General features: G+C 39.5%; 2 long non-coding RNA genes across 10 annotated transcripts in view; one reads left to right on the top strand and one right to left on the bottom strand.

The window, feature by feature from the left end:
• The window catches only part of LOC148161526 (uncharacterized), a 133,542-nt gene that overhangs the window by 75,784 nt on the left and 32,019 nt on the right, over positions 1–25,739 (bottom strand). For 3 of the 5 annotated variants that reach the window (XR_015767535.1, XR_015767534.1, XR_015767531.1), the window contains 2 exons: positions 21,196–21,316; positions 13,439–13,585 (listed from right to left, as the gene is read on the bottom strand). The exons of 1 other annotated variant lie outside the window; for it this stretch is intronic. This is a non-coding gene — a long non-coding RNA (uncharacterized LOC148161526). The remainder of the gene's footprint in view (positions 1–13,438; positions 13,586–21,195; positions 21,317–25,739) is intronic. One more of the 5 variants, XR_015767532.1, reaches the window with a different exon arrangement.
• The window catches only part of LOC148161527 (uncharacterized), a 146,126-nt gene that overhangs the window by 62,874 nt on the left and 57,513 nt on the right, over positions 1–25,739 (top strand). For 4 of the 5 annotated variants that reach the window (XR_015767538.1, XR_015767536.1, XR_015767537.1 and 1 more), the window contains 4 exons: positions 12,169–12,246; positions 16,744–16,849; positions 17,553–17,752; positions 18,974–19,022. This is a non-coding gene — a long non-coding RNA (uncharacterized LOC148161527). The remainder of the gene's footprint in view (positions 1–12,168; positions 12,247–16,743; positions 16,850–17,552; positions 17,753–18,973; positions 19,023–25,739) is intronic. The other variant, XR_015767540.1, reaches the window with a different exon arrangement.

Raw genomic sequence — 25,739 nt, forward strand, 5'->3', positions numbered from 1 at the left:
AGATGGAAGCACAGGAATGCAGAATAGAATGGAGAAGGTAAGAGAACTGAATGCAAAAGGAAAGGTAAATGTGTGGTCAAATTCAAATGATTATTAACTTTTTAAAACAATAATGACTGGGTGCCTGGGTGGCTCAGCTGGTTAAGCGTCTGACTCTTGATTTCAGCTCAGGTCTTGACCTCAGGGTCTTGGAATGGAGCCCCATGTCTAGCTCTGTGCTTAGCAGGGAGTCCGCTTGCGATTCTCTCTCCTCCGCTCCTTCTGCCCTTCCCCCTCTCAAATAAAGAAATCTTTTTTTTTTTTTAAGATTTTATTTATTTGACAGAGAAGGGCACAGCGAGAGAGGGAACACAAACAGGGGGAGTGAGAGAGGGAGAAGCAGGCTTCCTGCGGAGCAGGGAGCCGGACGCGGGGCTCCATCCCAGGACCCTGGGATCATGACCTGAGCCGAAGGCAGACGCTTAACGACTAAGCCACCCAGGTGCCCCAAAATAAAAAAATCTTTAAAAAAAAGTTAAACAATAATGATAATGTAGGTTTAAAATATATGTAGAAGTGAAATAAATAACAAATAGCACAAAAGGCAAGCCGGGGTGAAATAAGAAAAAGTGTTCTACAGAGCTTGTATTGATTGGGAAGTGGTAAAAATACTAATTTATAGTAGATCTATTTAGTCAAGCAATGATATGTGTTGTAATATCAAGAGCAACTATTAAAAGAATAACTTGGGCAAACAAAACTATTGAGCTAATAGAGGGGGAAAATTAATTTAAAATATTTAATTCATAAAAGCCAAGAGGAGAGAAGGGAGAACAGAGAACATGGGAAAAATACAAAATACGGGATAAAACAGTGTATATATAACCCAAATACATCAGTAAATACATTAAATGTGGGAATATATAATAATGCATTGTTATGGCCTGAATGTTTGTATCCCTTCAAAATTCGCAGTTTGAAATCTTAATGCCCAAGGAGATGGCATTAGGTGGGACCTTCCAGAGGGGCTTAGGTCATGAAGTTGGAGCTCTCCTCAACAGATTCAGTGCCTTAGAAAAGAGGCTCCAGAGAGATCCCAAGCCCCATCCACCATGTGAAGACACAGGAAGATGGTGCTGGCTATGAACCAAGAAGGGGGCTTTCACCAGAAAGCTAACACCTTGATCTTGAACTTTCAGCCTCCAGCACTGTGGGAAATTTTTCTGTTGTTTATAAGCTACCTAGTCTGTGGTAGTTTGTGAGAGTAGCTGAATGGACTGACACACACTTATCGAACTCTCAAGGAGGTTTCAGATGTTACAAATTTTTGCTATTACAATAAGGCAACAATGAAACAAGTGTGTGACAGTCTCTCTAAGGTGCTATTTAAAAGTGGAATCACTTCATCAGATCTTACCAAATTGCTTCCATCATAGGACAGCTCCTCTTTCACCCCATTCTTGCCAATGCTCGGGACTACCGGACTGGTAAAAATTTGCCAATCTGATGGGCATCAATTGCCTCACTGTTTTAATTTGGATTTACCTTAACACAGGTGAAGTTGACTATCTTTCATTTATTAATTATTAGGGTTTCTTCTTCCATGATTCAGCTTTTTATAGCATTTGCCCTTTTTTGTGGAGTTGTGTTTATCCTACTGACTTGCCCCTTAATTTAATCCATATAAAATGAAATTATTATTTTAATAATAATAATTACTTGAATTACTGGGTACATAATGATGCTCTTCATCCAGACAGAAAATAAATTCAGGCACGTTTTCCAGTAGCAGTTAATGAGTTCAGTGTGGGGTAATACATAGCAAATATCTGCTCAAAATGGTTAATTTTATGCCTTTTGCATACAAATTTTCATATAGTTAATATATTTATTTTCCCATTTGACTTGTGCTTTCAGTGTGAGAAATTCTCTCTTAACCTGGGGATTAAAGATATCCTCAAGTTTTAAAGTTTCTGTTTTCTTTTTAGGTCTTTAATCCCTTTAGTATTTAATTTTGTGTGTGGTGCAAAATAAATATCCAGTTCTTTTCCCATACAGTCAATTGTCCCAGTATCACTTATAAAAAGATCTGTACTTTCCCTATTGACTTACACTGCTATCGCTGTTATATACCAATGTTCCACATGTATGTGTATGTGGTCTAACTGCCTACCTTTGTGCCAATATTACACTGTTTTAACATTGCTATCACTTCACATTAAACCTTACTATCCAATAGGGTCTCCTTCCTCCAATTCTTTGAATTATTTTGGCTCTTCTAGGCACTTTACTATTCCATATGAACTTTGGTTTCAACTTGTTTCAAGATAAATTGTTGGAACTTCTATTAGAATAAATTGACTTTATAGATTAATTTGTGGAGAAATAACATTGATATTGAGTCTTCTCGTCCATAAACTTGTTACATATCTCCATTTATTTAATTCTACTTTATTTACTGTAGTAAAGTTTTATCATTGACTTCTTTAAGGTCTTACACATCCTTTGTCAAATATATTCTCAGTACCTTGAAGCTTCTTTCATTATTGTGAATGACATTACTTTTTGTATTTTCTAAATTTTTTTGTATATTTAACTTATATCTGATAACACTGACGAAATCTCTGGTGAGTCCTAATAATTAATCTGTAAATTTCCTTTTATTTGTAAAAGAGTATTTAACAAAGGGCAAAGGAACCTCCAACAAGTATCTGAATCCATTATCTTCTGAGCCAAGGAACTGAATATAAAGTCTTAAAATGGAGAGGGAAAGAAATATGTATTTTCTTTCCTTCTCCTTTTTATAAATACAGACTACCACATGATTTTACCCCTACTATGAGGTCTTGTATGAATAATGACACATGTTCAGGGGTGGCTTCGGAGAAAGGGTCAGTCTTAAGTCACTCTTTGTGCTGCTATAATGAAAAAATGGAGACTGAAGACAAGAGGCAGGAGCCAAGTCACGCATGACTTGTGTGCCAGGCTAAGGAGTTTCTATTTTATCCTCCTAATTAAAGCAATTAATTAAATCAGGCTTGCATGCTGGACTTGCATTTTAGAAAGCACTCAAGCAGTACAGTGAAGGATGAACCGAGCCTGCGTTCTCTCAGCAAGAACACCAGTTGAGATGTATTGCAGTGATTTCCTAGACTATAAGCCTCATGAGGGCAGGGGCTGTTGGTTTTGCCCAACCCCCTTAATCCTCAGAGCCTGGCACCGTGCTTGACACATAAAAGATGCTCAATACTTGTTGAGTTAATTAATTAATCCTATGAGAAATACTTAGGGCAGAACCAAAAACAGGTTGTGGAGATGAAGAAGAGAAAGACAAAATTTATAAACACTGAAGAGAGGCATCAATTGTATATAGGGAGTGAGGGAAAGGGAGAAATCTAGAATGACTCCCAGGTCCCTGGCTGGGATGACTGGATATATAGAGGTCTCCAAAACTAGACAGGGAAAAAAGAGATATTTTCGGACATATATAATTCATTCAGTTTCGGACATACCGATTTTGAAGTACTATTAGGCAGATTAGTCCAAAAAAAAAGTTGGATCTCTGGATGTGTAGCTGCACAAAAGGGACCCAGCCCGGAGAGGTTGCTAAGGTTATGGGTGTCAGGGAGTCAAAGCGGAAACATGTAGAGTTCAAGTCTTCTTCCCCTGTGATGTGCTGAATCCATCTTATGCTAACCTAAGGTCTCAGTAAAATACTTACAAGGGCTTTGGTCTGAAGGTGCCTCTTGAAGAAAATGTGGCCCCAGCCTACAGGGACCTCATGACCCACCTCCATTTGCAAGCGAAGTGATGTTTCATTTAGGTAAGAACACAATTCAGTATATCTTCTTTCATAAAATAATGTCACCCCTGCCATCTCCTCATCTGCAATCCAAAGCATGTCATTGTGCCTTCAACAGTATATACAGTCATCTCATCAGAAAAGTTCACCTGGAATTGTCAAAGGACCCTTAGGCTGTTAGCCTGAGATCTGTTCTCTGTCCACTCCTTTAAGTATTCTACAGTATATTCTAGTATAAATGTAGAGCACCACATTAACTTAGTCCCTTCACTGAGGACAACTTCAGTGTTATTTTCAGACTTTAGCAAAGCCCAATCTCAGAAATAGACACATGAATAAAGCCCCAATACATTCGATTTTCTGTAGATATGGTCTCTATTGCTCAACGTTTCTTAGACAAATTTTTCATGATTAATTTCTCATTTTTATTTCCATTAGTATTCTTATTATAAATGTAGTATATGTTTATTGTGAAAAAAATATTTTTCAAGCCATATAAAAGCTCCCGTATCCCTCTTCTCCTGCCCACACAGCCCCATCCAGAGGTATGTAAGTAGTCGAGATTCTTTCCATTGCGAGGGACAGACCTGTAGCTTGAGGGACACTCGGTGCAAGAGGGGACTCTGAAGGCCACTAGGTCGGGACAAGGAACCAAGGCAACCACCCTGAAAACCAGGACAGGACCAAGGGCCCCAGGGAACGGACCTGGCCATGAACTCCTTGTCTCTGCTTCTACATGCATGGTATAGTCAGTCTCCCAGTTTTCTCAGGTCGTGGAGGGCAGGGCTTCAGGTGACTGAGGGATCTTACCCTTGCATCACTGTCATCTGACAGGAAAAGGGATTGTTTTTTTTTTTTCCTCCCGTAGAAAAAATGTTAGGGAATTACTCTGACGGGCTTGGTTTAGGTCAAGGGAGCACTGTGGGTGGCAGCCCCAGTAACTCATGACTGAAACAGGAGAGGGGTAATTCCCTTGAGGGAGAGGGATGTTGTCACCAAAAGAAGGGGAAAGTGTGCGGAGCAGCCGAAGTGTCTGACGACTCTGTATTACCATCAGTAGTTTCCTGGGTATTTTCTTTGTATTTACAAGCATATAAAAATATTCTCTTCATGTTTTACGCAAATAAGAACATAGTATGACAAGTGTTTTTAGGAGTTTATCAGGGAAAAAATGTTCTTTCACAAAGTGCTGGTATACTTTCTTTGGATCAGATAATGGGAATTTTCTAATCCACTATTTCTTTCTCTTGACTACCAGGAAGCTCAGAGCTAAATCTAATGTTCAGTTACCATAACTATATTAAATCTCATGGTCAGAGTATTTACTTCCTCCTTCTTTGTATACTTTTAGATTTCTAATTCCTGGCTTGTCTAGCTTTATTGTCGTAAACCCCATAAAATTCTACCTGAAAGGAGAGAGAATTTTTACAGGTTTTTCTAATACCCAGTATTTTAAAACTTGTATACATCTTTCATTATGAAAGTAATGAGTGCTTATTATACAAAATCTAGAAAATAAGTGGCAAAGTAAGGAGAAGAAAAATCACCTATGTTCCTACCACCCATTATTAACATTTTAGTGTACTGTTTAGTTTTTTGTGTCTTTATTTGTTTTAAGTAGGTTCCACACCCAATGTGAGGCTTAAACTCACAACCCTGAGATCGAGTCACATGCTCTACTGACTGAGCCAGCCAGGCACCCAAATTTTTATTTTATTATTTTTTTTTAAGTAATCTCACACCCAACGTGGGACATAAATTCACAACCCAAGATCAAGAGTTGCATGTTCTACTGACTGAGCCAGCCAGGCACCCTGTACTGCTTAGTTTTAAATGTAGGAGAAACAACAGTCATATAATCAGCTCAACTGAATAGACTCCTTGCTAATCAAAAAAATCCCTGGAGCCTTTAAATTATGGGAAAATCCAAGGAGAAGAAAACATTTAACAACAAAAAAAGGAGATCTCTTGAAATTTTGACAATGGTTTCCAGAATTTACTCATATTAGGACTAACAGACAGTCTATTAGTCCATCCTTCCCCAATATTGTTTACCCACGCCTAAATTAAGGTAGAGCTGAGGGGCACCTGGGTGGCTCAGTCAGTTAAGCAGCTGCCTTCAACTCAGGTCATGATCCCGGGATCCTGGCGAGCATGCTTCTCCCTCTCTCTCTGCTGCTCCCCCTGCTTGTGCTCTCTCACTCTCGCTCTCTTGCAAATAAATAAAATCTTTAAAAAGATAGAGCTGAGAAACAAAATGCTACCTTTTTTGGTTAAGCTTCTACAACTGTATTTACCCATATATTCAGTGGAAAAATCATTCCAACTAAAACAGAAAGTCCTATTTTCTAGGTATCATAGCCAAAAGAATGGTTTTTAATAACCATTTAATAACTTTATTAGTAACCTTTTGATCCTCAGTTGTATAAAGCTGCCAAGGTGACAGTAACAAAAGAAAAGTCCTAGAATAACTTTTAAGAGTCGTGTGCATGCCTGTTCCCCTACAAACAGAGGCTGAATTTTGACTCTGAAGGAAAACTAAGGAAGTAACTGATGAGGGAAACAGAGGCAGAAGAGAAATTATTAAATTTCCTTACTACCTACAGCCCACTGACAAGTCCTTGAAACAGGCAGAGTGACCTTCCTCTAGGGACTCAGCTGCCTTGATGTTGACGCTTTGCTCACGGCAACAAGCAATCTTAGCCTGACACCCCCACACCCCCACCCACCCCAGGATCCTGTAAGTCTACTTTAACATATAAAGATTCCTTTGGAAACTTCCTTTATCCCTACCCGCAAGATCCGTGTTGGCAACCATCCCCCAAGCACGTGGCCCACTGAGCTACATCTGAGGGGTCTCACGACTAAGGTTTTATCAGACTGTAATAAATGACCTTGTCCTAACAATAGCTAGGCCCCTCAGGATCCTGGAAACCTGGTTTCCAAAATACCTTGGAGGCATGTGCTGTCCCTAACCCCTTCCCATTCTGAAGGTATAAAATCAGTCACCCCTCACAACCCCAGTGTGGCTCTGTCTGCCCACGGGCCCTGTCCCCGGGCTTTCATTAAGATCACCTTTTTGCACCAAAGACGTCTCAAGAATTCTTTCTTGGCTGTGGGCTTCGAACCCTAACCTCTTTCCTACATCAGTAATCATACCAAATGTTTAATCCCTGCATTAGTCAGTTTAGGCTGCCATAACAAAATGCCACAGATGAGTGGCTTAGACAACAGTAATTCATCCTGTCACCATTCTGAATGCAGGAAGTCTGAGATCAGCGTACGAGCATGATTGGTTTCTGGTGAGGCTTCTCTCCCTGGCTTATAGATGGCTGCCTTCTTGCTGTGTGATCACGTGGCCTTTTCTTGGCGTGTGCACACCCAGGGAGAGAAAGCTCTGGTCTCTCTTTATCTTCTTATAGGTACACTAATCCTATCAGATCAAGGTCGTACTACTATGACCTCATTTAACCTTAATTACTTCCATAAAGGCCCTATCCAAATACAGTCACATTTGGGTCTAGGGCTTCAACATATGAAGGGGGGTCTAGGGGCACAATTCAGTCCACAGCAATCCCTTTCCTCTGATAAGTCATCTCCCTGGCAATAATTTCATTCAGCTCTCAATATATTTAAAATAAGCACTTCCGGAGGGGTGAGCTCTTTACCTCTTCTCTGAATAACAGTTTACCGATAACTTCACACAACAAAAAATGTTTTTGAAAAACTTGATACAAAGACACATGTCGGAAGATTGTGTGTGTGTGTGTCTAGAAAGAGAGAGATTCAAGGTTCATTTGTTTCTGTGTCATCAGAAACCTTTAGCTATCACCTTAAGATTTGGGTCCTAAAACATCCAGTGTCACAAATCTAGCTAGGCTGCTAGGTTGATGGGCAGTTACAGTACTAGGAACTAGAACTCTGTGACCAAAGTGGGTATACATGAAGTAACTGGATTCAGACTGACAATGCAAGCTGAAATTAGAACGTTTTGTTTTGCCTTATCTTTTATGTAAAATGTGCTTATGTTCAAATATAAGAGCCAGAAGACTATTTTGGGTCAGAATTTAAAATAGTCCCACTTTTTGTATGTCCCAGTAACATCTTTGTCTTTGAGTTCTTTCATCTGAAGTAAAACACTAAACAAACAGAAAAACATAAATCAAATATTTGGGCCCTTCCCTGGTCCTCCGACCATGGGGTGACTCTATTCAGCATGTACTTTTCCCCATGACATCTGAAGTACAATATAGAAATTCATCCTTTTAGTGAACTGGGCCTTTTCCCAAGATTTTTATTTTGCATTTAACAAAATAATAGCAAATTTCAGGTATTAGAAGGATCGAAACAACCTCTTCTATTCTGTTGTCCTTAGGACACCATCTTTTATTCATAGCTTCTCTTGTGGTGCTGGGAGGCAGATTCTGTTGCTCTAGCAACGCCCTGCATATCCTTGGGGATAGCTTACAGTTTTACTTTTTTTTTGAACAACAAAGAGCCATTGATACTACATGTTGCCAAAGGTTACAAAAGTTGAATTCTAAAATGAAAATATTTCTTCTATAGAAGTGGTACACCATATGCGTCCCACAAATTCAAAGAGATATGTAAGGATATGACCTTTGTGTGAACACTGATGAATCTAGCATAATACCGTTTGGCTTCAATGGATTATTCAGAGCAGAAGTAGCTGAAGTGTATGCCTTGTTTTCTAAGACCACTGTGGGGGACAAGGGGTTTATTCCCAGTATCTATAAAGATCCAGGAGCAGGAAAAGAAAAAAAAAAAAAATCAAAGGTACCATCACTTACATTTTGTTTGTTACTTTGTAGTCACCTTCCCATCCTCACCCCCACCAAAATGAACTGCTATATCAAAATCCAATTACACTTTGACAGTAAATAGATCCTCAAAGAGTGGTTGTGACTGAATCCTTGTTCCTCAGAATAGATGTTAAATATACGAGAGTGTCAAGAGCTCTGAAATCTGTATTCCTAGCTTCATTTTAACTGGGTTCTCTTCATCTATGAAAAAAAAATTCCTTAGCTAGCTATTTTGTAAAACCAGGGAAAATATTTCTTTTCAAGTATTCTTTTCAAGATAAGTTATCTCATCCCCCTAGAAATCTGAAGGGACACACTGAGAACCACAGATGAGGAGTGAGAGGCTCCAAAGAATCGCTTCCTGGGAAAACAACCGTAAGAGTTTATAGAGGGTCAGGACATGGGAATCTGGATTTTGCTCAATAACAAGAGAGTGAGCTACAGGCTGAAAATGTAGGTAAAATATAAGAATGAATCCCAATCTCCTCCACTCACTAGAGCCTGGGCAAAATCACTTGGCTTAGAAGGCCCTCCCAGCAGACCAAGCAAACCCCATAATTCAAGGCCATTCATTCATTCATTCATCAATATTTACTAGGTGTATGTTATGTTTCAAGCCCCCTGAAAGCTTTTCAAATGCTTACTAAATGCCTGATTGTACTCTTGAAGTCTTAGTCTCTAATAAAGTCTCTACTGATACAGTTTCTATAGCTATGATATGGAGAACTGTATTAAAAAATAACAGAGTTACAAGGTAATCATAGCTCGTAATAACAACCATACAGACAGTGGCATCTCTCACTAAAAGAAACCAAGTTTCCTTGGAGAAATGACTGATTCATAGCCTTGAACATCTTGTTCTTCAAGGGAAGCAAGGAAATGCTTAAACACCAATAGAGACATGTCAAAAGAATACTGGTGTTGGTTTGCGGCCATATCCCACTTTGAGCATCAAAATGAATGACAGAAATAATACATTAAATGAAAAATAAATGCATGAGTCCATAGTGAAACTCAAGAATAAGAAAGTGGGGGGAGAGAAGAGAGAAGAGGACAGAAAGGGAAAAATAAAAGAGGAAAAGCTCTACTTTACAGAAGAATACCAATTGTTATGGATTGAATTGTGTCCCACCCAAAATTCATATGCTGAAGCCCTAACTCCAAATGTGACTATATTTGGAGATGGGGCCTTTAGGGAAGTAATTAAGGTTAAATGAGGTCATAAGGGTAGGGCTGGAATCCTGTAGAACTGGTGTCCTTATATGAAAAGAAACACCAAGGTTCTCTCTTTCCACACACCATACAAAAGAGGCCATATGAAGACACTGAGAAGTCAGGTGTCTACAAGCCAAGAAGAGAGGCCTCGCCAAAATCCAACCCTGATGACACTTTGATCTTGGACTTCTAGCCTCCTGAACTGTGAGAAAAATGCATGCTTTCTGCTATTTAAGCCTGAGCCATACAGCTAATACAACAGTTAATAAATATTAAGAAAATGACAGAACTGAAAAAAAAATCACCATTTCTTAACCCACTATGTAAGAATCACTAACGGATGCTAAAATCACTGGGTTTATTGGTTTAAAAATATGTCCGCACAGGTTAACTTTACAATGGGGAAATTAGGAGTGCCATCACCACTGTAAGCAAATGATCAAACTTAGCACCATCAATAATGGGACAACCGTTTATATACCTCTTGATGGATCCAATAAGAAATGTCCATCACCTATGCAGTATTCTTGCCAAGAATGTTTAACCTGAATCCAGTCATGAGAAAACAATGAGATAAATCCAAGAAAGGGAGACGTTTAAAAAAGCAATTGACCTAGATCTTCAAAATAGAGTCAGTATCAGAAACAGAAGAGACTACTTAGTTTTAAAGCCTCTAAACATCACAACCAAATGAAACTAATAAACCTTGCTTGAGTCTTGCCTCAACAAAAGCAACTAAATGGACATATTTGGTATAACTGGGGAAATTTTTTTTTTAAGTAGGCTCCAACGTGGGGCCTGAACTCAGGTTCCTGAGATCAAGACCTGAGCCAAGACCCAGAGTTGGATGCTCAACTGACTGAGCCACCCAGGCGCCCCATAACTAAAAGGCACCCTTTATAAAATGGGGATGTACATTTGATGAAAAAATTGAATTAGTGTTAATTTTCTTAGGTGTGAATAGTATAGTGGTGATATGGGAGATTGTCCTTATTCTCAGACAGTTCATGCTAAAGTGTTCATGGGTGAATTATCACATATCTGCAACTTTCTTTTAAATGGTTCAACAAGGGATGCCTGGGTGGCTCAGTTGGTTAAACGTCTGCCTTCAGCTCAGGTCATGATCCCAGGGTCCTGGGATCGAGCCCCACATCGGGCTCCTGGCTCAGCGGGTAGCCTGCTTCTCCCTCTCCCTCTGCCTCTCCCCCTGCTCATGCTCTCTCTCTCTGTATCTCTGTCTCAAATGAATAAAATCTTAAAAAAAAAATCATAATAATAATGAGTTTGAGACATTGTGAAAATCCCCAAAATATGACACAGAGACACAAAGTGAGCAAATGCTGTTGGGAAGATGGTGTCAACAAACTTGCTCGATGCAGGGTTGCCATGAACCTTCGATTTGTAAAAAAACAAAACAGTATCTGCAAAGTACAATAAAATGAAGCACAATAAAATGGGGTATTCCTGTAAATAAATCAAGAGCAAAATAAAGCAGAGTAAAATGTTAATAGTTAATAAAGATAAAAGGTATACAGCATTCAATGTATTATTCTTCCAACTTTACTGTGGTTTGGAGTTTTTCAAAATATACAGTTTAAAAAATAAAAAATCTAAAGATATTAAAATGTTTACTATTTTATGGCATGCAGCTTTTCCTAACTACTGACCGTGCACCTACCAAGACCAAATAGTATAACTTAATGGTTAGAGAGAATGGATGTCGGTTACCGACAGACCAACATTCAATGCCTGTCTCTCAGATCTTTAGGCAAGGAAGGGCTCCAAGCTCTAGGTTTCTGCAGTGAAATGAGAATAGTATCTAACTGGTATGCAGCTGAGAAGATTTATAAAAAAGTCTATAAGTTTATAAAAAAAAAGTCTGGCACACGGGAAGGCACTATTATGATTACCTGATGGAATGAGGATAGGATTTAGAGGGTACTTAGCCTCCATTACATGCTGCACACTCTGGTAAGCACCCTCTACTAAAACTCTGACCTCACTTACTAACAAGGAGTGACTGCATTATATCGTGAGTGACCATTTTTGTGGCAAGAGTGTCTTCAACCAAATGAAAATTTCCTTAAAGGCAGGGATCAGGGCTTAACCCTAATTTCTGTATCTCCTAAAGAACCTAGTTATACCTGGTTATTCATGGTACTATTTCACCTGTATATTATGCTAGATCAGGACTTCTCAATCTTGGCTACACATTGGAATCACCTGGAGAGCTTTTAAAAAAATCTTGGGTATTTTTATTTTGTTGGTCTGGGGTGGGACCTAGACCTCAATATTTTTTAAAATTCCCATGGTGATGGTAAAAAGTTTATGTTCTGTGTTTGTCCTTAGGGAAATGACACCAGCTATTGCTGCCTTTCTACCAGCTTTGGAGTAGCCTGGAGGTTACTCTGGAGTAACCAGAGGGAGGTAGGTGTGTATTCTAACATGTCTGCCTTCTTCTAGGATCAGTGCTCATCCTCCTACTTCTTGAGCAATCTCAGATCATTTGTAACACCTTTGTGTAGCTTGCATAGGAGAGAAAAAAATATCTTTTTCCTCTATCCTTCTGGGACTGCTCTAACAAGAGACAGATTAACAAGAGAAAAGCATACATATTTATTTAATATACACTTTACATGACACAGGAGCCTTATAAGGAACTGAAGACCCAAAGAAATAATTAAACCTGAGAATTTTTATATTAGGTTTGATGAGGAGTGGAAAATTGTGGGAAAATATGATGGGACAAAGGACATGGGGTAAGTGTAGTAAACTGGGGGAAGCTTAGCAAAGGCCTGTTCATTCAGCTCCTTCTCTGTGTCCCCTCATCTTGAGAAAGAAGGATGCTCCTTTCCTTTAGGTATAGGGAAGTCACCTCTCACATGAAGGTTTCACGACCTGCTTCAGGGGAAGATCAGAAAGTCCCTCCTTCACATGCTGTTTCTCAAATTCCTTCAGCTTAAAATAGTCAATATGCCACAGTACTGTTTGGGGATAGTGAGTCCTGAACCTCATCTGTTGTTAATATAAAATGTGATCGATTGGTGCTTCAATTTATCAAAATGAATAATTACACCTAATGTTGCTCTTTCTTCAGTTGGTAAAACTATAAAGGTGACTAAACCAGAAGTTTGGGTGAGACTTCACAGCACTAATAATTGCCTGAACAGCACAAACATAACGGTTAAAGTGCATTATTGATCATTTGGGCTTTCGCAATTCAGAAAATATTTTCATTTGTGCGCCAGAGAAACCAAATCAGAAGGCAGACCGTTTGAATGATAGAAGAAATGGAGATGTGTAAGAGGGGAAATCAGAATCAGCAAGCATAGTAAGAATATGAGAACATGAGCATTTTATAGCACAGCTATCCAGCCAGCTGCCAGTGTTGAAAACCACGTTCCTGATAAAAATATACCCAGGTGCTGGTTGGATGCTGAGCATGTCCCACAGCCCCTCAACCACGACAGCCCCTCCGGTCATGAGTCTCGGCTACAACCCCGGTGGTCTGACATATCTAGGTTTCGTTTCCCTGCCCTTGGCTGTGCCCTCAGAGGCCCTGAACTGCTGGGAAGGCACCATGGATCATCAATAAAATACAAAAAGAAAGGATACTCACAGTAAGATATAATCACTAATTAGGCACTTGCTTCTTCAGAGGAATCAGGACTAGACCACTTCCAAAAACTCTCCAGTTTCCCCACTAATAGCCAGGTAACCACGGCCAAGTCACTTAACCTCTCTCTCCATGTCCAGGTTTTCCTGTCTGTCAGAAAGAGATACTAAAGGGCTTAATTCATAGGTTGTTATGAGGATTCAGTAAGAGAAGGCATGTCAAATGCTTAACACAGTTCCCTCATACATAGTATCATGGGCTAAATGGAAACTAATATTATTAATATAGTAATAAATCCAAACCCAGCAGTTTCGTGGGTAGAAAAATAAAATAAATTAATGGAAATCCAAATTAACCCCTATTTCCGTTCATTTGTACGAGAAAGCTTTGAAATTTCAGCAGATAGTAATGGACTGAAATATTCCAACTTTGTTCTGACAGTATCTTCAAACAAAATTTAGGTATTTAAGGCCACTGTCCTTGAAAAGAGAACCCAAAGATTAACTGCTTCTAGAAAAGATGGCTTCAAATTTTACAAATTTCCATTTCTTCTAACTAAACCTAAGACATGCCCTCCAAATAAATAACAAAGGTGATGTTATAGTGGGACCATTTCCACTCATTGCCAAGACATTTCTAACTAACAGTGAGGCAGCTGAGACTTTAAATTTTTAACTGAAAAGAATAATGCAAATGAGATTGAAAAACCCTGTTGGGTAAGACAACATCAAAGAACAATATGCTAAAGAGTAGGAAACCAAAGGAGAAAAAGCAATAAGCCTCAGTGGAGCAAAAGGAAGGATAATTCAGTGATTACTTCATGTAAGGAAGAAAAAATTTTCCTCTACTTTCTCAGAATCAGAACATGGAGCCCTTCAGATTAAACAGATAAAAGGCAGATTAACAGGAAAAAGGCACACAAAGTGTACTGATATTAATATTAACATCATGCATGGGGACATCACAGAAAAGAAGTGAAAATCAAAAGAAGTGGTTAGACTGCATTTGGGGGGAGGCTTATATATTATTTTACCAAGAGTGATGAACTGGGGAGAAATCGCTAGGCCAGGGCTCCTAGGAACGATAAATTGTGGGAAGGTGGCTGTCAGTAAGGTTTGTCAGGCAGACTCATCTTTGTGCTATCTCTGCTCGTCCTGGTACAGGACGTGGGAACACCTTTACAAATGGAAATTTCTGCCCTGCTTTTAGTCAGAAATGGGGAGGACTTTTCCTATGTCTTTCTCAATTGCCTTCAGCTCAAAAATAACCCTTATGCCAATGGGACATATCTGGGGGTGGTGTATTCTGGACCCCTTCACTAGAAAGCAACTGTGGACTCACACTGAAGTTTTCCAAAGGCAAGTTGCTCTGAATAACATAAATAGATAAAATTGTTCTACCATGTAATTGAAGTACCCTAAAGGAGAAATAGTAGAAGTGGACTAGACAGCATATAACAAAAGAAAGCTAAGGATTTCTTATCACGAAGGTAGAAAGAAAGGGAATTGATTTTTTTAAAGATTTATTTATTTTAGAGAGACAGAGAGAGAAAGAGTGTGCACACAAGTGGGGGGAAAGGCAGAGGGAGAGAATCTTCAAGCAGGCAGCCTACCATGGGGCTCGATCCCATAACCCATGAGATCATGACCTGAGCTGAAACCAAGAGTCTGATGCTCAAGAGCCACCCAGGAACCTCAGGAATTGATTTTTAAAATGCTCAAACGAGGGATGCCTGGGTGGCTCAGTCAGTTAAGCTTCTGCCTTCAGCTCAGGTCATGGTCCCAGGGTCCTGGGATCGAGCCCCGCATCGGGCTCCCTGCTCCGTGGGAAGCCTGCTTCTCCCTCTGCCTGCCGCTCCCCCCACCCCGCTTGTACTCAATCTCTCTCTCTCTCTGACAAATAAATAGACAAAATCTTTAAAAAAAAAATGCTAAAATGAGAAAAGCTGAATGGTTATCAAAGGTTTTTTTTTTCAGGGTAGTCAAAATTTTGATATTATTCTTGTTAACTTTTACTACAGGTTTAAAATGTTGGGAAAACATTTAATGAAAGTATCACAACAATGATAGATAACATGTAAATCAATTTTACCTTTAGTAAATTCAACATGAGGTAGAACATCTAAATTTAAAGATTCTAGCCCTAACAAAGAAAGACTAATTCCCACTCTAATGAAGCAATTCTAGATAAAACATAACGAGATAAAGTGTTACTTTTAAGTCCAGGCAGGTAGGCCTTTGGCAACCCACAAAGCCTCTGTTGATCTCAATCACAGTACGGATACGACAGACTATAATGGACCCTGAAGTGGTCTCCCTTGTAAGATTCTGTTTCAACATAAATGGATATGACTCTCTTGTTAAGATGTGCCTCTTCCTTTCCTTCAGTCACACTTTTAAAATTGAATACGTTCCTCATAAAAATAGTTGCATTATATTATGACACAATAAAAAACACAATTTCTTCTCAGTTCCTTTTACAGAACAGGATTACAAGTATTTTTAGGTTCCCAAAATCTTATAAAACCAAAATCTGGAACATTTTAAAATATCTTGCTATCTCAAGAAGTTGTAAAATTTTCTTAAGTTTGTTTTTTTATTTAAATTCAATTAATTAACATATAATACGTTATTTGTTTCAGGGATACAGGTCTGTGATTCATCAGTCTTTTATAATACCCAGTGCTCATTACATCACATACCCTCCCCAATGTCCATCACCCAGTTACCCCATCCCTCAACCCCCCTCCCAAGAAGCTGTAAAATTTTTAATCAAGTTTTAATAAGTAAGCCTGGTTTGTCATGAATTGTTCATACTGTTATTAAAATGTCATTTTGAAAAATTACAGAACACTTTTCAAATTTCATGAGCATCTGAGTATTAGATCTCTAGATATTTGCATAGATCACATATTTAAGTTTGAGGGACCAATGTCTCTCCTACAGAAACTTACACAGCAAGAAGCTACAGTGTGGGGTCAATCATAATGAGGCATGCTGTTATTGACCACGTTGATCTAAAATGATCCCTTAACCTTTTTCACTTGTTCTTTTCCTTTATCTTTTTGCAAAACTTCAAAAACTTATGTTTTTTATCCTGTCTTAGGGTTAAAGGTTTTGAAATTACGCTCATGTATTAAAGTTATAAGCCTACACATGTAAAAGTTCTGGTTCCCAAAGCAAATTTTCTCGTCCCTTAAGAGCCTGAACCTGAGCACCAGTAGTAGGGGGAATGTTGCCCGTGATCACCTTTCCCTTTTAAGAATGCTTTTTCCAGTTCAATTTGGTGACCCTTTCTTTTCTTTCTAGTTATTGGGAGCCTTTTCTAAGTACTACCAAACAGGAAATTACCACAAAGACAAGTGGAAGGAAAAAAACATTTTTAAAATAACTTCACACACCACCTGCAATTCTGGTAAGTGCCTCGCTCTCAGAGTGTGCGGGCATTTTTGAGATTTCTGTCAAATCAGTCGCACTGCCCCCCCACGGGGATCCGTGTTCCCTTTTCAGCTCAGTAATCAAATAGCTCTGACTGGTCCATGTCTGCTTTTGTCCACTTCTGACCTACATGTTCCCGTGAGGGACATCTTTGTCTCACTTTTCTTTGGTCACTGAGTTCATGTACCTCAATAGGCTAAGTCTAGCAGTCCATTAACGAGAATTCTCAGCTCAGCCCCAGGCCACCCAGAAACCCCGGTTGCATGTTCTCACTGAATGGCTTCACTGGTGGCCCATTCAAATGTGCTAATGTCAGAAAAAAGGGCTGAATGGGGTGCCAATGTACACCATTGCCGAGGCAAAGTGACTGGGCTTCCAATAAAGCCTCCCCCGGGGTGATGTTAAGCAGAGTTAGCAATGGTGCTGAGGCTGAGCCAGGGCTAATGCTCCAATCATGCCAGCAACAGGTGGTACAGATGCAGCCACTGCAATATGAAATCACAGTGCAGAGTTCACCTGCACTTCAATCCTCTCTCCAGCTTCCAACCTGCAGATAAATGTGCAGTTACACCTCCTTCTCCCTCTGGTTGTGGGGCAGGCTCACGGAAGACGTTTTGGGTGGGAAAGGATATGGGCATTGTTTGTTTCCAATTGTTCTGAGGTTTACTTCTGTTGAAAAGCTTTCTTAGAGCCCTTCTATTTTCTCATGGACCGTACAGAAGCAGAGAAAGCATTGTCTCGAGGGTCACCCCCAAAGCATTAAAGAGACATTTTCGCTCAGCAGAAGACTATTTTGATCATGCAAAGCAGATGTCACATTACAGCCCCGTGCTGCTAATTCTCATAAAAGAACATCTTGAACTGCAACGAAATTATGAAGGTATGATGACTAAACCAATCCCGCAGCCCCTCCTCCTCTAACTGGGGCGAACGAAAGGGGAAAGAAAAGGAGGGCACAACTCCCATTTTTCCTTCTAAAGGTGTCTGAGAAGAAACATAAAAGCAACCAGCCAGTCAGGATTTCCATAATTATTTTTCAATTCACTGAAGACCCCTGGATTTCTGAATTATTCACCAATATACGGTATGCCCACACATCAACCTGGAAGAATAGCCCAAAATTATAGTCCCACTGTCACCCAAACTTGCCACCAACATGAACCAGTACCACTGCCTCCCAGATTCCTAACCCTTAAATCCTGGTGACAGTCTGCAGAGCCAGGCCACGGTCATGACAACCTCAGCCTTCCAGGAACACCCAACATTTTGCTTGGCCACTCACTACAAGTCAACATGTACAAAAACAATTTTCATTTCTTCAGCTCCCTCAAAACCATTTTTCCACTCCTGAATCAAAAATACCAACAAGCCGGGGCACCTGGGTGGCTCAGATGGTTAAGCGTCTGCCTTCAGCTCAGGTCATGATCCCAGGGTCCAAAGATGGAGCCCCACATTGGGCTCCTGGCTCAGCGGGGAGCCTGCTTCTCCCTCTCCCTTTGCCTCCCCCCTGCTCATGCTCTCTCTCTCTCTCTCTCTGTGTCTCAAATGAATAAATAAAATCTTTAAAAAAAAAATACCAACACGCCAAAGAGTACAGGATATCTCCCCATCTCGGCTAACTTTGGAAAACTGTCATTTTGTTGGGGGATAAAGTCCAAAGCACACGATGCACACACATATCCAAAATGGAATTCAACCCACATGGAAGTGATTCTTAACTATTCCAGAGTGCTAACCTTGGGGATCTCCCAACTAGAGAGTAAGCCCTGAGAACTCATTTCGATCCAGGTTAAAGAGGGATGGTTTTTGTGGAGGGAACTCTCTGAGGCCCACGTTGTCTATCTGGTCCCTGAACAGAGGTCTTCCCCAGGGCTTTATATCTGGTTGCCAAGTCAGCAGCTGGTGCTGGACAGCTGTCCCTGGAGGAGACTTCTTTAGAACGGCAGCCCCAAGTTGACTCCCACACAGTCCTGTTGCTCACATATATTAAGGGGTTTATGGTGAATAAGATTCAAGGACAGTCGTTCTTGGGCACTAGAGAGAAGGTAAGGGGTCCCACAGAGCCTCTAGCCTAAAAATCTTTTTTCTTTTTCCTTTGCAGCCACATAAAAGAAGGTTTCTCCCTCATTGTCCCTCATCTTCTAACGTTGGTAAGCAACTACAGAAGGTTTTGCAAATTATTATAATTTTTATGTAATGTGGAATTCATTTCTTTTCCCTAATTTTTTATAATGGATATGGATTGTTTTTATACTCAGAAAAAGAGTTTTGTTTTTTTTTTAATAGGAAAGTTAATTGATCCTCAATCTTTTATTCCTTGGAAGTGGAATTTTGTCCTCAATTCCCTAAGAGAAACTAAATATCTGTGTAACATGCTACTAAGAGAAACTACTGGCTAATTTTTGAAAAATGAAATTCAAATTACTCAATCAAGAAAAAAATCTCCCATCTTCTCTCTCCATAATTTCCCTCCTCCTTGATCATACTTCACCCAACGCTATTTAAGGTGTAAACTTAAATTTAAAAAAAAATCTATGGCTTCTTGTTGGAACTGGTATCTGTAAAGCTCACACTCCTCTAACTGGGGTAGCATTTGAGGGTATTTAGATCTTGCTCCAGGGAACTACACCCATGAGATGTTAGAACTTACCCATTTTAGTTCCTCTGGTATATTTCTAAACAGAGAATGCAAGGATCCCTTCAAAACTATTACAAACTTACATGAAAACTGGATTAGGTTCATACCCAGCCACCTGGCTTGCATTATTTCTCTCATCTTTATTCCTTATGTAGATCAGCTTAAGAAGTCAGAAACTTAGGGGCACCTGGGTGGCTCAGTCATGATCTCAGAATGGTGAGCTCAAGCCCCGAGCCAGGGCTCTGCTCTCAGTGGGGAGTCTGCTTGGGATTCTCTCTCTCCCTCTCCCTCGGTCCCTCCCACCCCCACCCCCGTCTCTCTCAAATAAATAAGTAAATCTTAAAAAAAAAAAGTCACAAATTTACCAAGCAGTTTTTAAAAGATGCCTCTAGATTTTACGTTCTTCACTGCCTCTAAAGAGGCTCCACAAAATGCCCAGAAAGAATGGGCCAATCCCCAGCTGTCCCTTTGTTTATCATTCCTTCCCTCCTCCCTGTTGTGCCCTGCCCTGCTCCCGTCCCCCAGCCACCCAGACTTTGCTTTTGAAGGCATCCTTGACTTCAGAGAAGTTAGACCATGTCACGGATCTCTTCTGTACGGCAGGCTAGTAGAGGTAATGGGCCCTGTGGGAGAGAGGCAGCCAAAGAGAGAGAGGGATTCCTTTGGATACTTAAGGGAATTACTGAGGAGCCTCAGCAGACTCTGGCTAACAAATTAAAAAAAAAAAAAAAATGGAAAGCAGCTGATGTTGTTTTACTAGATCCTTTATGCACTCAAGGAAAGGCCACTGTGGAAGTGGAGATGGTGGTGGTTTGTTGTTTGGGAGAGGGGAGTAATTTTTTAAATTATCCTTAGGCCACTTACTGAAGACTCTGAATAAATGTTTCAGATAATTGAGACTATTAATTAAGACTACACCCAGGAAGTCATTAGCATTTTGCTCACTAGACAGAGATGGAACAATGAATAAATTCTAGTTAAACAAGAAAAAGTCAATAGCAATCATTTCATAAGTTAGAAAACCAAGTATTTAAGTGCTGCTGTGGGATAAATCAAAAAGAATTTAGAAGAAATCCTTTCTTTTCTCCAGCCTACATTTTTCACTGGAAACAAAGGACAAAGTTACACTCCTAATCTCCCTAACTTCAGCAAAGAACTCTTCACAGGATTCTTCTGATGTTGACTTCAGGCCCTTAAAGCCTGGCCTTTTCTGTACATGTACTGGGGATCATATGCACGAACTTTCGGATAGGGATATATCTACCAACCCTGCCCTCAGAGCAAAATCTGTCCCAGCCCACCTTTAGGCTAGAACTCAATGATGTGTGTTCTTATTGGATCCTCACTCAAACCTACCACCTCCTTTCCAAAGAATGACTGAATTAGAGACTGCAACACAGAAATACTTCAGATAGGAATTAGCCATTGGCTAACTGGCTCTAACCTTCCTGTATGGATACAATGTAGCAATGATACTGGTGAAGCCCACATTAACACCTTCCACATAAACAGCCCAATTCAAAAAGAAGAATGATTAGATAGACATCCCAAAGTACAAAAACAGGATAGATCACATGTGAGGCATTAATACAGACATACATAATGAACATTCTCCTATGTATTTTGTCACTGTTGTTACAAACAAGTGTTCCTTATATGGAAAAAATTGCATTATATTTTCTTACCTTTTTCTCTTGTGACCCAAGAGTAGAATCAACTTGGCATTGAACTGACTCTATTCCAAAGAGACAAATCCCTTCATTGAAGGAGAATCTTGCTTTAAGAACCCCACACTCAGCTGCTAGACTAAGAGAATTAACATAGAAAGATGCAAAAAAAGGCATTTTAGTACAATACAGCAAATTGCAAATTCTGTATATGCAAGTGGGTGGACCTGTATCACAGAGCAGCAACACTGCATAGAAGACCTATGCCTTTATGGAGTAACTTTTCCCCCTGCCTAACTAGGCTTCCAAACAAGCATCCAGCTTTGTTTTCTACTCCTACAAATGTCACTGATGTTGTAGAATCACTTTTTTGCAAGATATATGTGAGCGTGATTCTTAAAAGCAAGTGTCAGCTGAAGCTATTTACTGCATGCAGCTTCTAATTATCTTTTCTTACAAGAGTCTGTTACGCCAAGATCCCAAGCAAACCTACCACCTAGTGACACGCAGTGTATTTGTCTACACCTTCAGAGCTTGCCATAGCTACAGATGCCATCTTCCTAGACTGTCTCTGAAATCTCATGTTTTAGCACTTCAAAAAGGTACCAAGACAATAGTAGGGATGAAGGGAGTGGGTCCTCCTCCCCAATTCAAAAAATGTCAGACATATTTTATGAGCCTAAAGGACTTTGTGTCTCATTGTCAAAATCTTTCTTCACCAAAAGATTAAAACTAGCTAGAACACAGTAGATTGTATTAATTATATAGTCTATTAATTAGACTTTGTATGTAAAATAATTAGCAATGAAGTATCTATGCCAACTGATTAGTGTAGACTTTTATTATTGATGTGGTGGCAAAAATAAATAGGATCTTTAACAAAATTATTTTTAAAGCTACTATGAGCCTCCCTTTTTTGTAGCATTCTTAAACAACTCTTAACTATCATCAAATGGCCCTGCTGTTCTCTCGAATGCCATTGGCAAGAGTTGCAAGCTTCTGGGTTAATTCTATGTAATAAATCAACATTTCTAAATAAGATTCATATATTTAAAAAATCAGTTGCTGTGACTTCACAGCTTGATACAATTTTCTATACGAAAGGGCCTGATAAAGTTTTCGTTTTTTTAACAGTTTAAAAAAATAAGCAGTGACTGGCACCCAAACCTAAAAGAAAGCCAGCAACAAGTCTAATGAAAATCGTGCAGAGAGCCCATCAGACATTAAGTAAATACTTTGCTTGTGTTTTCTAGTCCCTTTTTGTTTGGTTACCATGGCAACCTGTTTTTGTGGGGGTCACTTGGAATGTATAAGAATTTGCTGCAATTAGATGCTTGCGTCCCATTGGCCAGTATAATAGAGAGTAGTAAAACTAAAAAGAAGTAAAAGAGAAGGAAAGGCACGAGTGAATGTGGACAAAGCCAACATGCACTTCAGGAACCAAAGAAAAAATTTTGTAAGCCTAATTATCTTTCAGAGCTATTTTCAAAGTTGCTCTTAATAAAAATTTCCGTATCCTTTAGCCTGTGATTTCTCACCTTGTTGACCTTCCAAACTCCTCCTTAGCTCTAATGCACTTACTGCACTTGATTTTACTTCTGTTGTTCTCTAATTGTTTTATGGATATGTCTTATCCCTTCATGAGACTGCAAAAGTTCTTCAGGGTCAGGACCACACGCTATACTTTGGAGGCAGTGTGATGAAACGGAGAAACCCATCGAAGAGGAATTAGATGTGATGGATTGTGGCCTAGGTTCGGAAACCAGTTAGTTGTACACCACTGAGCCAAGTGCCTTCCACCTCACTGAACCTCAGTTTCCATATTATAAGACTCATGCCTTTCAAAGGTGTTAAAATTAGATTATGGTATACTATCAACAGTGTTATTTAAACCTGTGATATATGCTTATTATGTATGTCCTGAATTAAATTTAATTGATTCAATATTTTATTTTAGAATTCTGTCTCAGGCAGCCCTGAACATCTAGATTAAGGTACCTGCTACTTCTCCAATACTCTAGAGACACTATCACTTTGTTATGGACTCTCAGACTATAAATTTTAAATCCATGGTTAGGCAGAGTGAAAGTATCCTACCTCTCAGAAGAGAGGAAGCAAGTTAAATGTCTGTGAGTATATTCACAAAGAAAAATAAACAGCATTAGCACATGCTCAAAGATTTGCTTAGCCTGGCTCATAAGAAGGCAAAGAAGCATTATGGTGGTGTCTCACCCAGATCCAGACATTCTGAATTACAGAGGAATTGTTTACTTAAAATACCATCACCGCTTTGTTTTTGTTTTTGTTTTTTTTTGAAACAATATCTATTAAGGTTTAGACCTATCACTCGACATACCAAATGATTTCAGGTCACAACTTGATTGTTTACAATCGGAAGATCAGCTAAATTCTCCTCCATTTACCATGATCACTCCAGATGCTTTAAGCGCTTGTTCAGTCTGCTCAAGAAGGTTATCCATCCAGGCTTTATTTCAACATCTCCACTGGCAAAACAACAAAACAAAAAAACCCCAAAAAACCCTCACCATACCCCAAAGCCATTCATCCTGTGTTCAAGCAGCTCTAGTTGTTAGATAATTTTTCCTTATATTAAAACCAAATCCTTCTTCCCTATTACTCTATACATTGGTCCCAGGCTACAGTTGCTCTCATAACATTGTTTGGAATTCTTTTCCTCTGACTACACATCAGGTTTCCAAGTACTTCTTCAAGAGACATCATGACCTAAACACAATCCTCTGAGCTGGCTAATCAAGACTATGTACAATAGGACTATGACCCCATAGTTAATTCAATGAGCATGGTTGTGTGCCTATTTGAGGCTATATGCTGAAGATACAAAGACAAACTAGACAACATCTTTGATTTCAGGGAGATGACAATCTATAGGAGGAGCCAAGAATGTTAGCAAAGAGGTTCAACAAAAGTTAAGGTTGACAATACAGTAATGTTCCAAAGAGTATGTTTTCAGTGCTCCCTGGGGAGTGGAAAAAGGATAGAAAAAGTTTCAGAGAGGAGGTTTTCCCAGGTAGTCCAAAGAGAAAGAGCATTCTGGGAAGAAGCAATAGCATAAACAAAAGTTCTGACATTATGATTCAACATGATAAATTGAGGGAACTCCAAAAAGTTCATTATAACGGAAATGCAGGGTATAAGGCAAGACAAAGCAAGACCTTAGGTTAGAGAGGTAGGCAAGGGCCAGATGGTGGAGGACTGTGTGCGCCAAACTAAGACATCTGAACTTTGTCCTACAGTCTAGTGGTCTCCAAATTCGGGTGTACATACCACAGGGGATGCAGGAAATGATCTAGCAGGGTAAAATATGAGAACTTCTAGTTTATTTGATTTTTACCCCAAGAATTAGGAAAATGTTAAGCTTTACTAATATTTCACTGGAATTGACACTGGCAACCTCAATAAGTTTGAATATCAACTGTCACATCTCATACACAGTAAGCAAGCAAAGCATCTTGAAGGAAAAATGGGAATTCCACAACATGGAGGGCTGAACAGTTGGCCATCACCCTGTTATTCATTTTACTTTGATCAAAAATGTTGCATTTTATGGTGCCTAGTTAGGTAGATGTATGGATTATATTATCTACTTTTAAGTAAATAACCCTCATAAAATAGACAACTGACTTAAGAAAGATCTCTTCAAAGAAACCCCAAACTGAAGATAACACTAACAGGGTAAGCAAAATAAGACCTAAGAAAAGGGCAGAGCTGATCCTTCTACTCCTTGTATAAACTCTTTGTCAGGTAAAAATACTAATGATACATTCAGATCTATTAAATCATTGACATATAGATGCATATATGTGTGTGTATATATATATATGTATATATACATAAAGAAGGTATATTTTTATTTAAGGTATAGATTTACATCTAGAATATGAAGACCTTACAAATTTTTTTCTAAATTTGATAAAGATTAATAGCTTCTTCTGCAGGATTAAAAAAAAATTATTTATTTGAGAGAGAGCGAGCACATAAGCAAGAGGATAAGCAGATGGAAAGGGAAAAGCAAACTCCCTGCCAAGCAGGGAGCCTGAAGCGGGACTGGATCCCAGGACCCTGAGATCTTGATCTGAGCCAAAGTCAGACGCTTAACCGACTGAGCCACCCAGGCACCCCTCTTCTGCAGGACTTACTTAACAGTAATAGCTTTGGTTAAAAATACTTGTTCTTTCTTCCTTAGAAACATGGTCCAAAGCATTCTGAAGCCCTCTGTTGACCTTAGCAGATGATGCAGTGACCCTGTTCACATACCTTCTTCATAACCTTGTCCCTGAGCCTTGGAGACTGCATCTTAATACACGGTAGCCCTCCATCTGAGGGCTCTCTAGATCCGCAAATAGGTAGGCCAGAAGAGCTCAGTAACTTTTGTCTGCTGATGACAGATAAGAGTTGGAGAATATTTACTGTGTCTCAAGTGGAACAACTCAGAAAAATTCTATGCTAGCTCCTGAGCTCTCCAGCTGGAGTGAGCTCCATTTGCTCATAGCAGGAACCTGCTTGGTGACACCTCCTTTACT

The sequence above is a fragment of the Eumetopias jubatus genome, unplaced genomic scaffold (genome assembly GCF_037043125.1).
Source record: "Eumetopias jubatus isolate StellerSeaLion01/CBP00866 unplaced genomic scaffold, mEumJub1_p1.0 scaffold_176, whole genome shotgun sequence".
NCBI classification, from domain to species: domain Eukaryota; kingdom Metazoa; phylum Chordata; class Mammalia; order Carnivora; family Otariidae; genus Eumetopias; species Eumetopias jubatus.